The sequence below is a fragment of the Sinohyriopsis cumingii genome, chromosome 13, assembly GCF_028554795.1.
Source record: "Sinohyriopsis cumingii isolate HCF-2022 chromosome 13, ASM2855479v2, whole genome shotgun sequence".
In the NCBI taxonomy this organism is placed as follows: Eukaryota; Metazoa; Mollusca; class Bivalvia; order Unionida; family Unionidae; genus Sinohyriopsis; species Sinohyriopsis cumingii.
Genome location: NC_142973.1, coordinates 67,932,847 through 67,947,488, shown reverse-complemented (window position 1 = coordinate 67,947,488; position 14,642 = coordinate 67,932,847). Strand labels below are relative to the sequence as shown.

At 34.7% G+C, this 14,642-nt stretch overlaps 1 protein-coding gene across 3 annotated transcripts in view; it reads left to right on the top strand.

The window, feature by feature from the left end:
- Positions 1 to 14,642, top strand: part of LOC149785778 (uncharacterized) — a 148,901-nt gene that overhangs the window by 11,159 nt on the left and 123,100 nt on the right. For 2 of the 3 annotated variants that reach the window (XM_089979692.1, XM_089979691.1), the window contains exon 1: positions 8,587 to 8,862. The gene's annotated coding sequence lies outside the window, so the exon portion shown is untranslated. Of the gene's footprint in view, positions 1 to 8,586; positions 8,863 to 14,642 lie in introns of those variants that run through there. The other variant, XM_089979689.1, reaches the window with a different exon arrangement.

The following is a 14,642-nucleotide window of genomic DNA, read 5'->3' as shown; positions in this document are numbered from 1 at the left end:
AGTGACTGATGTTGACCACATACAGAGATTTGCCTTTTATCTCTCTGAATCACCCTTACTGTTATGACAATGAAAACATTTGCTTTAGTTTTTTAAAAACTTAAAATAATTTTGTGTTTAAAGCTTTGTCAAGTTACAGACAGAACTAAAGTGATTTCTAGAATGAAGATATGGGGTGAAAATTGGTAATTAAAACGTCACAGAAAAAACTCCTTGAAAATTAAAAATGGTCATTGAAAAGTCTTTGAATTCTGTATGAACCTGATTGAAGATTGCAGGATTTTGCAAACTTGAGAATCAAGTAATAGTCTGTCTAATAAGCTATAAGAGAAAGAACCTAACAATCCAACTTGAATTCTGTTGCCTTATATGGCACTATGAAATTTGTAGCTTTTTAGATTTGTTTTCATTAGTCATTGATAAATATTTCTGTTGGTGAATATGACTTAAGTATATTTGGAAAAAGATAGAAAAGAAGCCATCTCTCCACTAATTGAAAACTTGCTTTAAAACCAGAGTAGTGCAGGAAACATTCAATACATCTTGATGAATCAGATGTGAACACTCTTGGAGTCGCCTATATAGACATAAATGTGAACATGTCTGAAGTATGCTATATAGACATAGATGCGAACTTGTCTGGAGTTGTCTGTATAGACTTAGATTTAAACACTTCTAGAGTCTCCTACATAGACATAGATGTGAACACTCCTGGAGTTTCTTGTATGGACATTGATGTGAATACTGCTGGAGTCTCCTATATAGACAGAGATGTGAATTCTCCTGGAATCTCCTATATAGACATAGATGTTAATACACCTGGAGTCGCCTGTATAGACATATATGTGAACATGTCTGGAGTTGTCTGTATAGACGTAGATATGAACACTTCTACAGTCTCCTATATAGACAGGGATGTGAACACTCCTGGAATCTACTATATAGACATAAATGTGAATACTCTTCGAGTCTTCTTTATGGACATTGGTGTGAATGTTCGTGGAGTCTCCTGTATAGACATATATGTGAACATGTCTGGAGTTGTCTGTATAGACTTAGATATGAACACTTCTACAGTCTTCTATATTGACATATATGTGAACACTTCTGGAACCTACTATATAGACATAAATGTAAACACTATTTGAGTCTTCTTTACAGATGGTGGTGTGAATGCTCCTGGAGTCTCTTATATAGACATAGATGTGAACATGTCTGGAGTTGTCTGTATAGACTTAGATATGAACTCTTCTGCAGTATCCTATGTAGACATAGTTGTGAACACTACTGGAATCTACTATAAGGACATAGATGTGAACACTGTTTTAGTCTTCTTTATAGACATTGGTGTGAATGCTCCTGGAGTCTCCTACATAGACATAGATGTGAACATGTTTGGAGTTGTCTGTATAGACTTAGATATGAATACTTCTACAGTCTCCTATATAGACATATATGTGAACACTCCTGGAATCTACTATATAGACATAGATGTGAACACTCTTTAAGTCTTCTTTATAGACATTGGTATGAATGCTCCAGTAGAGACATAGATGTGATTTTTAGAAGATCCATTTTATACTTCCTTCAAAGGGCAGAGTATACTGTATATTGTTATGATGTCATTCTGTCTGTTACTTTTTCTGTTTGTTCATGATAACTTTAGTGTTATGCCATCTGTCCTTGACAAATTTTGTGGCTGGCTTACATTTGGGGTAAGGAAGAAGCCTGTTAATTTTGGGGTAAAAAGATCAGGGTCATTGTGTGTGAATGAAGAAAAATTGTTTCCACACAAAACATTAACTCTATGCATGAATGGCTTGCACTTGAAGTCTTTAGTAAAGGTAATTGTCATTAAAAATGAAAAATGGCTTCTGCGCAAGAATTTCGGTTTTCAACCCTGCACCTTCACCCAAGTCTGGTTGGTTTACACACTGGGTTAGAAAGAAGTCTTGATTTTGTGGTTAAAAAAAGCAAGGTTACTGTAACTGAAAGTAGAAAAATTAGTTTTGCACAAAAACGTCAGTCACTTGAAGAAGAACTGCTGATCTGGTGGCCTAGTGATTAGAGTGTCCGCCTTGAACATGGGAGGTTACCGTTTGATTCCTGGCAGAGTCATACCAAAGATTATAAAAATTGGTACTTAACAGCTGCCTCGCTAGGCACTCAGCATTAAGAGGTTAGTACATGTATTAGGACTGGTTGGCCTGGTGTCAGGATAATGTGACTGGGTGGGACATCATGGTACATCTCTGCAGCATCATGCCCCAGTGCTAGACATCAGTACAAACTGCCACACTGCAGACATCGATAGCAATATGATGGAAAGATTGTTAAAGCTACATTAAAAATCAAAATCGCACACACTTTAAGAAGAAAATGGGCTTTTGCAAATTAACTTTTGTTCTAGGGAGCAAGACCCTTGGATGGTTGCACTTTGGGTGGAAAGAAATCCACCACTCCCATGATAACTCGCACCCTGATAACTTGTGAACCTACTTATAGTGCAGGGTCAGGTATGGATCCAATTTGTTAAACCAGAAAATACCAAAAAATTTATTCTATTTGTTGAACTTTACGAAAATCGCAATCAAAATTGATAACGGAAATTGATATATTGCTCGTTTTATCTTTGAAAATGGTAGATAGGACCTGGAAATTTTAATCAGCATTATGAAATATCAACTTTAAAAAGAAGTCATAAAAAATTTTCATTTCCTTTCCAAATGACATTCTTAGTACACCATAATTAACGATACTCAAGGAAATTTTTATCAATGAAAATGTCACTAACACCTAGTGGAGGCAGTACTTCGATAAATAAATACCAATTAAATAGTTTTCTTTTGTATCAATTCAAATTTGAGTTCTAGTTCTATATTTTAGTTCATTTTAAGTGTAATCATCACAAATGCAATGTGTCCTGTTGTAATTAAACATACCGTAAAATGTGTCAATCTACCATAACAGCTCTGCCAGCGAGCGTTTCACTGAGAACCTAATTAAGTACTGACCTTGTTTTGATATCAGACTAGCACTAAATAAAAAGCGGGGATCCTTTTCTATGATCACGTTAACTATGTTTTTTTTATCAAATAAAGGAGGTGGAATAATTAACAAATTTAAAAGGCATACAAATCCTACATGCTTGAGAACCAGCAGCTCCGGTCATATGTCGGGTAACTAATTTTAATAGATCAATCGAAAAAAGTGTTACAAATGTTATTGTGTACATAATCTAATGAAACTGCCTTAAATTAACTTAATCATAACTGTGATTAAAGATAGCAAGGCAACCAAGTGAAATGAGTACTTCATAAAATAAAGAGCTTTGTTTCACAGATACTAGTCTCAGAGAATTCCTGAATTTGCACAGAGATATTCTCAAGGATGATAAGATGTTTCACTGTTACTTGCAATGAAATGACAGTATCAATATTTTACTAATTGAACAATTTAAAATTCTGTTTTGACTTAGACGATTGTCCCAGGAAATGTTGATTTTTTTTTCTTCATAAAAAGGAATCTTGTTTGGTAGTGTATCAACATTTCATCTGGTTGCATAGACTCCTTGTTTCGCAAAAACTATTATACACCACTCCAGGAACCAGACAAATCAACATAGCCAAAAAGACGTGACGTAATACAGGAATGTTTTTGCGTACTGTGTTTGTTGTTGAAACTAGTTGGACACATGTTATCAATCTTTCAGACATTGGACATTTTGAAAATAAATGTGATTTGTACGGAATAATGAACAACTTCATCAGAAAAAGTGACAATTATTGACATTTATTATTGATGCGATTATAAAATGAAGATTCATTCAGTAAACAGCCCAGTTCCCCACCACCACATTTTCCCGCACTACTGCTCGATATGACCATGATAGTGCCTGCTTAATATGCAAGAATAACATGCTGAATGGAATACTCTCTTCTCATTGGTGACTGAAAATAAGTTATAAAAGAATGCAGAATGTCATTTTGTTTTAACCAATGAGAGGACAGTATTCCATTCAGTGGGATTTCACTTGCATATTAAGTGGGCGTGATCATGGCCATGTCGATCAGTAGCGTGGGAAAATGTTTTGGCATTCCTTAAAGGTATGGTAGTAAGCCAGACTTAGGATATGCATACAAAGTTAAATGCCTGAGCTTAACATTGGTACCTAATTTATTGCACTACATGAAATGTACAGTAGCTTGAAATATGTGTTTAATCTTAAATAGGTTATGTGAGAAAGGAGAGAAGTGTCCTCCCATGTAGTTATTATATAGTACATGTATGACAGGTACATTGTAAGCAATGATATGAACCCCTGTGTCCCCCCCCTTGCGGTTCACTGGATGTCTTTTGTCTAGCGGATTTTTGGGAGGTCCTGCGATAACTCGCGCCCTCGCTTATAGTACAGTCTGTGTTTTGGACCTCAATGTGCACAAGTTATTGAGGGAGAGGTGTCTATCGATTTTGGTGCCTAAAATTCAACAGTCATGCTAATCGTAAAAGAAATAAGAAAATAACGGTGTTTGCACTAAGTTTAGTTCAAGACATAATTTGACTAAAGGTCCAGGTTTATTATTTTAATCCCGGTTTATTAAAACCTCTCGGTCAGTAATCTCCAGAGTTCACTTTCTGCCCATGTAAAGACAGATGTATAGATGCAATTGATACTGACCCAGGGGTTTGTTCCTACCACAGGAATTTAGCTCCAAGACCATAACTTGGAAACTATTGAAATCCTATTCCTCCACTGTATAAATCACACTCTGCAGCCATGTTTACATGTACTGGCATGAAAGACATTTATATATGCAACTGACATTGTCCCTGGAGTCCATCCTTACCCCTCAAGGGACAAAGTTCCTTGGTCAGATCTCATAATCTATTTAGAACCTTATGGTATAGTAATGTTTATAGTGGTAATTATTGGTCAGGAAAAGATGAATGCAAACCCGCTACTGAGATATACCTTTGGGGTAGTTCATATACAAGAGGCTCAGTCTTTGGGGGGGGGGTCAAAACAGTGAAGCATGGGGATAAATGTTTTACAATTCCATTTTGTTTGTTTTAGAAATATTCCCCTCATGTTACTTCCACAGTGAGCACTGCAAGAACATTGTACAATTCCTACAGTGAACACAGCATAAACCTTGTCAAAATCCCACTGTAAGCACTGCATGAACAGTGTCAAAATCCTACAGTAAGCACTGCATAAACATTGTCAAAATCTTAGTGAGCACTGGACAAACATTGTCGAAACCCTAGAGAGTACTGAATAAACAGTCAAAATCCAAGAGCACTGCAAAAATATTTTCAAAATCCTACAGTAAGCACTGCATAAAAAACATTGTCAAAATCCTACAGTGAACACTGCATAAGCCTTTTTGTCCGAATCCTATAGTAAGCACTGCATGAACAGTAAAACTCCTACAGTGAGCATTGCACGAACATTGTAAAAATCCTACAGTAGGCACTGCATAAACATTGTCAAAATCCTACAGTTAGTGCTATATAAACACTGTCATAATCTTACAGTGAGGACTGCATAATTATTACTTTGACTCTTTGTTGATAAAAGCTGTAAATTATAGAAATCTCCTAAAATTTAAATGGGTGTATTCAGTAACTAACAATTTAGGGGGAAATCCCTTTCCGATTTTGGAGTAATGGGGGAATTATATTACATGTAAATATATTAGTGATTTAATAAAGGTAGGACTTGCAAGAATATTGAGTGTTTCTTTTTGTTGCTATCATAGAATATCCCTGATTTTAACAAATAATATTTCAGTGTACCTAATATGCACAGTTTCACAGTATTTAAGGATTTGAAGTTACCTTAATTTTTCATTATACCACACATCTTGTGGGGCAGTGCAAATTTTTCACAATCATTTATTACCTGCCCAAGTTAACCAAATACCCACACTTGACCCATCACTGAGTATTTGACTGTACTGATTGACTCTTGAATTATCTGGGGAATTGTACTCAAATCACAGATACTGTGGTTGTGTGACTAATGACTATGCAGGATGGTATTGTCTATTGGTCACTTCCCCATCTTCTTCGGACTGTAAATATTCTTAAAGTTGAAGATATCCAATCCACATAGCTAAAATACCCAAGAAAACATATTTTCAATAATCTTCTTTGTGTGTGTGTGTGGTTGTGTGTGTGTGTATATATATATATATATATATATATATATATATATATATATATATATATATATATATATATATATATATATATATATATATATATATATATATATATATATATATATATACACGAAACATTTAAATGATATATATACACACCAAACTTTTAAATGATTGTATGTACATGTACAGATATTATAAAGCAATTAGTTTATTTTTTTTAACAAAGGAATGTATTGACTGTTTGGTAGTCTTCAATATTATTTTAAATTGGCTGTTCTTCAGAATCATCGTCTTCGATTCTGCTTGTTCCTTACCATTTAACAATTTATAAACACATAGTGCATGTGTACCTCAAAATTGTGCCAAACGTGTCATTGACATATCAAATATCAACAACTGTAGCTTCATTCTTTTAAAAACTGGTCAAAGTGAATACATTTTGACATTGAGAGAGATCAAAGGGAAAGGAGATGTGCATTAAATAGTCAATGCCCAAAATATGAGATACCATTACTTTATTTTTAAAGCATTAGCGACCATTTTGAAAATTGCAATCTATGAATATATAAAGAGTGAAGAAGATGAATTGTAGTATTCTGTCATGTCTTGTAACAGGAATATGTGATGCTGCATTTACATTAAATCATCCGCTGTAAAAATAGCTTCCATACTTACATTCACCAGTAAATGCAAAATATGTATTAAAATCTATTATACAAATATTATGTTCTACAAAATTGACTTCCATTTATCACCAACACATTTTTTTAAAATAAACACCATTACATTCAGTCATATCCTTGTGAGTACACGTGTGCATGTTTCATTGTTGTTAAACTTTGTTTATTTCCTCTGTTCTGTGCCTTAGTTATATCTGCCTTAGCTATATCCAGCATGACCAATATAAAAAAGATTCCAAAATCTCCAGGCAATATCTTCTTTCAGCTTCTGGGGTATTGTTGAAACAAATCAAGTTTAATATCTTACAATAAGTAAGTGGGCTATTGTCACAAAAATTGCCCAGAGCATCAGCAGTCCATATTTTGCATCCAAAGGTCAGCATATTGGTATAGTGTATTGCATTATGACATTTGTGACAAAAGGAAATGAACAGAGTGTGAAAATCGGTGACCCATAATATAAGCCATGTATAGAACAGCGCATGCATTTGTCAGTTTAATCCCACTTGTGGTTTACACCCACTCATTAAGTTAAATTTGATTAAGCTTGTGCTCCATTCTCTATTCATAACTTACTTTTGTTTGTCTTTGTCCTCCATGACTAAACAGAAATAGTGTTGCACCATGGTTAAGCTGCATTTTACATACATCTGTCCCACTGTAATGATCATGATAGGGAGATTTGTTAAATTTGGCAGGAATACTGATGGTTTGGGGTGGAAAAATGTCCCTTGGGTTCATTCAAGGTACAGCACAACATCTACAGATTTTTCTTGCTCAAACATCTCTATTCCCAATTTGACTAAATTTTTGTCAGTGACTCAGCATTATTCTTAAATTACATATGCAGATTCGGACAACAAAACCTTTAATTTCATTCAAGTTTATATGCTAATATGTTAGGCAGAATGTAGTGAATAGATCAGTTTCAAATGTACTACAAACAAATCCTTTCTTGAAAACGACTGTGTGTCTGAAATTAAAAGACTCCAAAATTTGATACATGTATTATGTTTGATATTCTATATGCTTAAAACAAGCTTTATTAAAGGGCCACTTGTCTTACAGGAAGTAGGGGGTGGGCAAGAGGAGGGTTAAATACTCTCAAAAGATGCCATGAAATATTGTTTTAATATAACACTTCCTGATTATAAGGCTCCCCATGGGAACCACAGAATATATTGCCTTATAGTGAGAAAGCCTTGTGATGAAGTACATGGTACATCTGTAATTTTACTACTAATTAGTGAAATTACTATATAGAGCTGACCTGTGAAATGGGTTACATGGTCATACTTTACTTAAAACAGGAACTGTGTTATAATGAAGGGCCTTATAGTGAGGTAAGTGCTGTATAACTTGAGAAGTTTTACTGTATGGAGTTGACTCTTCATGGGTATTGTTTTTACTTGGGTATAAGTTAAATCCAACTGCAACCTGCACAGTCTCAGATCTGCCGGTATCTGTGCAGTTTGTTAAGAGTAATTAGTATAACAAACAGGATAGACCCTGATCTGCTGGTGCATTATTCTGCAAAATACAAGGAGATCTGTTGTTTGCAGTTTGACTGGACTTATATATACTTACATATGGTAACAGTTATAGTAATGAGTGGGAATCAGATCAGATTGTAATGCTACAGGTAAGTGGTTTTAGTACAGGTAAATAAAACACTTCTCATTCATTTATACCAACCTGTAAATACAACATATATATATACATCACAGCTTGGAGCAAACATTCCATCAGTTTTTCACACAGGAAGAGAAATTCAGCACTACACAGAGATCCATGAAACCAGATACAGCTTAGTGGTCCATTTTTCATGTTCATGATTTTATTTGTATTTCAGCAAATCATTATCCAAGATTTTAGGAAGAAGAAATCATCCTGGTGACATGTATTTCATAATTGGACTATAGAGATGGGCAAGATTTCTTATCAGTAAAGAAGAAAAAAAACAAGCGCGAACTGGGAAGACTCCAGATGTTAGAGAGATCTGTGTAATACAAGTATGTATGCAAGCATATCTATCTCTTATCTTTTGGTTTTATCAGGATTAATATTTTTCAGGCTGTTTCCAATTGCTGTCACAATACAACTGCTTTCTTAGGTAGAATAAACTTTCAGTTAGATTTTTTATCTACGTTAAAGTATGTAGTTTGCCCAAGTTATCCTAGACTAAATTTGAACACCTGGATATTCTTTCTTTCTGACACATCAGCCTAGGTTGAGCACCCATTGAGAGATTTTAATAATAAAAATAATAACATGGGGATGCAGCCATATTATTTTAGTAACTGTCTGGTTTTTATGTGTATCATTTATTATTGGAGGTAATTTTTGGTTTCATTGCAAGCTGGAGTCTATATTCGTCATCATTGGTACATGTTATATGTAGGTATAAAAAAAAAATCATCAAAGAACAGCATTATAATTAAGTGTTGTATTTCTTCTAAGAACAGGGTAAGCATTCATTGTAGTCACCCTACATCTGTAATGAATGGTTCTTACTGTGTGTACTTGTGTATGAGTCAGGATCAATGCAAAGAACAAAGACCAAGATCTCTCATTGCATAATGTGTTGGCAAATCAAGGTTTATGTTGTTTGCTCTACTGATTAGTACTAATAAAGTGCATAGGCCCAGATCTGCCATCACATTATGTGATAACAGATTTGGGTCAATGCTGTTTACAGTTCTATCCAGTTTTTATGTAAGTATATACGGTAGTTAGCACAAGTAGCTGACTTGGTTAAATGAATAAAACTGTTGCTGTGACTGATCTCTCTACAGAGGTTATTTTTAAACAAACAGCTTTCACTGTAAGTAGACCAATTTTATGTGTGATAATTTTCATTATATGTGACTTCATTGTTGCTTACAGTGGAGGACTGACCCAAATGCATTTTGTTTCACAGAATGTCCATTCATCATTGTCACCTACTTATATGCAGAATTTTGTATAGGGTTGAACAATGTCCTAACAACATGCCAAAAATTTGGCTCATGGAATGTGTGTGTGTGTGTGATTTGAATTTTTAATGTAGCTTTAACAATTTTTCAGTCATATTGCTACGATGTCTGCAGTATAGCAGTTTATAGTGATGTCTAACACTGGGGCATCATGCCGCAGACATGTAGAATGATGTCCCACCCAGTCACATTATCCTGACACCAGGCCGACTAGTCCTAACACTAACCTCTTAATACTGAGCACCTAGCGAGGCAGCTGTTAGTACCATTTTTGTAAGCCTTTGTTATGACTTGGCTGGGGGTCGAAGCCACGACCTCCCGCTCCCAAGGCGGACACTCTAACCACTAAGCCACGGCTCATGAAATGGAACAATATATCTGGGAAAAATGCAGTATTTTAAAATCAAAACAAGTGAATTTGTTGATGGAAGGAAATGAAACAGATTTTGACAATGTAAGAATATTTTCCTTTATCTAGTGTCTTGCCAGTGACAGTTTAAAATTACATTCATCTGACATAATGGATTTTTTATTTTTGATCTTTTCAATTGAAAGATATGTAAATTATTTTGATAAATATATGTAGAACAATGAATTTAAATTGATTTTTTAAAACAAATTATGTTCTCAGCCTCCCTGATCAGGCAAATAACACCTTGCTGGGCTAGTAGGTAATGAAAGTTTTGCCTCCCTAATCAGGCAGATAACACCTTTAAAATATTCATGCAGAGATGCGGTGCAGAGGTGTGATAAATGTATTTAACTTTCGTTTTGCTCAAAGTGTACTCAGTATCATCTACATATAGGATTATATGCTACACAGGCAATTTGTTTGCTGAAAATCCTACAGATAAATCATAATTTTGAAAACACTGACATATAGATGGTAGAGGGAATGTGTAAAATCTGGAATTGTATTTAATCCTTAAAAGTGTATAGAATTTGCAAGACTCCTTTAATGTTTGGAATTAGAAAATGTGTTGTATCTAAACTGATTAGTGAATGCTATATATATATATATATATATATATATATATATATATATATATATATATATATATATATATATATATATATATATATATATATACACACTCTCACATATAAGACAAGTCCATCTGCAAACTGAATAGACCCAGATCTGCATTCATATAGTGTGCTGGCACATCTGGGTTTATGCAGTTTTGTTAGGAGTAATTAGCAAGCAACACAGATCCTGATGTAATGGCTCATAATGTAAAGTCAGATCAGGGTCTGTATTGCTTGCAGTTATAAAATGAGTATAATTATATGGTATGTGAAATGTGCAATACAGATATATTCATTACTTCTGTTGGTACTGATGATGTTTTGAATATATTATCTGTTGTCGTCCCCTGTTATGTTGCATTGTAACAAGATTGATATATACGATGGTACACCATGACTGAGGATGACAATTCCTCTGTCCAGCTAGTCAAATCAACTTAAATTCATCATTCGACTGGTTAACTTTCAAGGGAGATTAGTATTAGTATTGTACTAATTCAGTTAAATGTACATTCTATACATAACATTATTATTATTATTATTATTATTATAACCTTCATGGTAACTAGTCTATTTTAGGTAAAGAAATAGAGCAGAATTTCAAATTTGAGGCAGCTTCCATGCATCCTCCATGCGTGTTTTTTTGGTCAATATTGGAATTGTGACTCTTGATTGGAATGCACGATGATTTAACCTTTTGCAGTGTTGCACCTCTGATCCCATGAGCAGGTGATTTTGTGTTCCCCTGGCCTCCAATCTGGGGGACAGACGAAATTTCAAAGGGATGAGGAAAAGTACTTGATTGTACTGTATTTTCTGGGCACGCTTATTATCATTATAAATATTGTAGCAAGTGCTTGTGTAACCAGTACAAACATTTACCTGTTTGAATAGATAGTTCACATGACATGTGCTACACAGTGTAATTTTCAGTTCCAGATCTTTTTCTCATTTAACTTTAGTGGTCAGTCATTATCTACCAGTGTTTGTTAAAATGATTCGCATTTTTCTGGTGTTTTTTTTTCTTCCTTCGTTTGAGACATAATTGATTGATTTAATACTGATTGTGTACTTCTGCAGAGGTTTTACACCTATCAATTAGCCGCAGTTGTCATTAGTTCAACCTGGAAAATACATTACACTAGTGGCTATCAGTGACTTGACTACAAATCTTGGATGTTCTGATTGCCAAAATGTTGCTTTTAAATGAAAATTAAATGCCACCTTCAAGGTTTTTTTTTATCATCATTATCTAATTTAACCAATGCTAGAGCCAACTTTGACTGGACAAACATGCACTAAAGAAAAATAGTAGGCAGGTTTATTTTTCTATTTTTCTTTTGTGATTTAAAAAAAAAACCATGATCAGGGTGCACACGGGTGAAGCTTTGTGGGATTTCTTTTGAAAAGATTGCATAAAAGCACAATCCCACGTGGAAGATACTGTACAGCACTGAGTTGTTATTATTATGCATGCACTGTATTCCCAGCATGTGGCAATAAATGCCAAAAGAGTTTCAAAGCAAAAGTGCATTTTTCATCCTTGATCAATCCCAGCTGTTACAAATTGTATATTGTGCAACATACATACTCGCTTATGAGTCCAACTGCAAACTGCACGAACTCAGATCTGCCATCACATGATGCAGTGGCAGATCCAGGTCTATGAAGTTTGCTAAGAGTAATCAGTAGAATAAATTACATAGACCCAAATCTTCAGATGAAATATGTTATGGCAGACAGGATCTATGATATTTGCTAAGAGTAATCAGTAGAAAAAATTACAGTCCCTAATTTTCAGGCACAATATGTTATGGCAGACAGGATCTATGATGTTTGCAGTTGGATTTGACTTGGAGGCGAGTATATATAGTATGTGATTGACAACAAACAGTCACATGATACTGATGTACTTACTTCTGGGGATTACTTTTATTCATAAGTTTTCAATCAACTCTTTTGCTCAAGCTTTGTATCAACTCTTGACAAGAAAATAAAAATGTCAGGTTTGAAATGCCTGGACTCCATTTTAACAAAGATGTTGACCCATACCGGCTGCAGAGTATGTAATTGTTGGTATCCAGTAAAGTTCTCAATCTTTCCAATTAATGTTGCTAGTAGTGATGGTCATTGAACAGTCACCATTCACTGGTAGCAGATCCCCAAGTACTGAATACCAAACATGAATAAATGCTGAATCTAGGTATAGTTTCTCCAATTCCTTCTAATGAGTTAAAAAGATAACAAAACTGGTCATGGACTGAGGGTGACTAGACCACTCCAGCGGATGTAATGGAATGCCTAGACATCCTTTCAAGCAGTAACTTCCTTCAAAATAACAACGTCACCCCACTCCCGTTTCCATGATTTAAGATCAAAGCTTGCAATCCAAGATATATTCTCCAATTAAAGTTCAAACACTGTTATCACAGTCCTTCCTGCATCCCAAACATGCATTTGTAGTCAGCCATGCATATGGCAGACCATATGAGCAAGTCTAAATGCCCCTTCATAAGTTACTGTATTTTGGCCTCAAAATCATGTTTCCGTCAGGGTAATAGTCCCATAATATAACAGCAGTGGACCGCTCTTAAAATAGAGAAACTTTGGAGGGTGGGGTGAAGATTTAAATGTGTAGAAAGCAAGAAGAATGAATGCTAAACATGTAAGGTATGTTTGCTCAGTAAAAAAAAAATCATTGTGACCTGCATCGGGTTTTGTGTTTTGATCTTGTATGGGCTTTGTCATCATTTTTGCAAGCAAAGTGGATTCACAACACGTGGCTAGCTGTACCTTGTGAAGAGGCTAATGATAAAACAGAACTATGTGCTATTAAATATCAAATTTTCATTGATGGAATCTGCTGATTTGACTGTGAATAGGAGGAGAATTGGAATTATAAGGATTAAATGATTATGGTTGGGTATTTTTTTAAGTCCATCATCGCGAAAGACTGAATTAAGATTTTGTAACTTCAGACTACGAGTGATTAGATAAAATTTAGACTTGGTCATTTATTCCTGTAATAAAGAGTATCCCTTCCATGCGAAGTTTGTTTGGATAGCAAGGGTAGGTCAGACATTTTCATATTTGTCACATGATATATTTGCATTAAGAAGGAAGAAATATAAGCACAAACTGCTTCCCAGTCACACAGGTAAATAGTACTAAAGCCTTCACAGACCATTGAACTATGGGTCAGTCATGTTTTGAGTTGTCAGATCAGTCATTTTTGATTGATCTTTGGTGAAAAAAGATGGAAAATTAACAATAACATTGTAATAGTTGCCGCCATATGTCCTAGTTTCTGTATTTTCTGCGATGTTCTAAGAATTCCATGAAAAATGAGTTGCAAGCCAGAGCAGGCATTTTGGCAATAAACTGACATTTTCAGCATGTGGTGGCAGTGATGTTTTGAGAGAAATGGGAGAACCACCTGCTGAGTTTGAATGAAGCAGTGTACATGTATTATACTTCAGTTGTAAGCTACTTTGATAATAATGAGCTTTTGTTTTAATTGTCTTATCCATCTGTAAATAAAATTTGCCTGCCTTGTCTGGGGGCATCAAAATGTAAAATATTGCATCAGTGATGGAAAACATTTCATCAGTTATGTGTGTCAGCTGCAGAGTAATATTCTGTCCTATAAACAGTACACTGACAAGTTTATAAAAGTAATATGGTCATAGAACAAGAAACTGCAGCTTTGTTCCTTTGTCAACTTTGTACACTGGCCAGTTAATAAAATGCTTAAATATTTTGGTTGAGGTCATTTGCAAAGAGGGGCT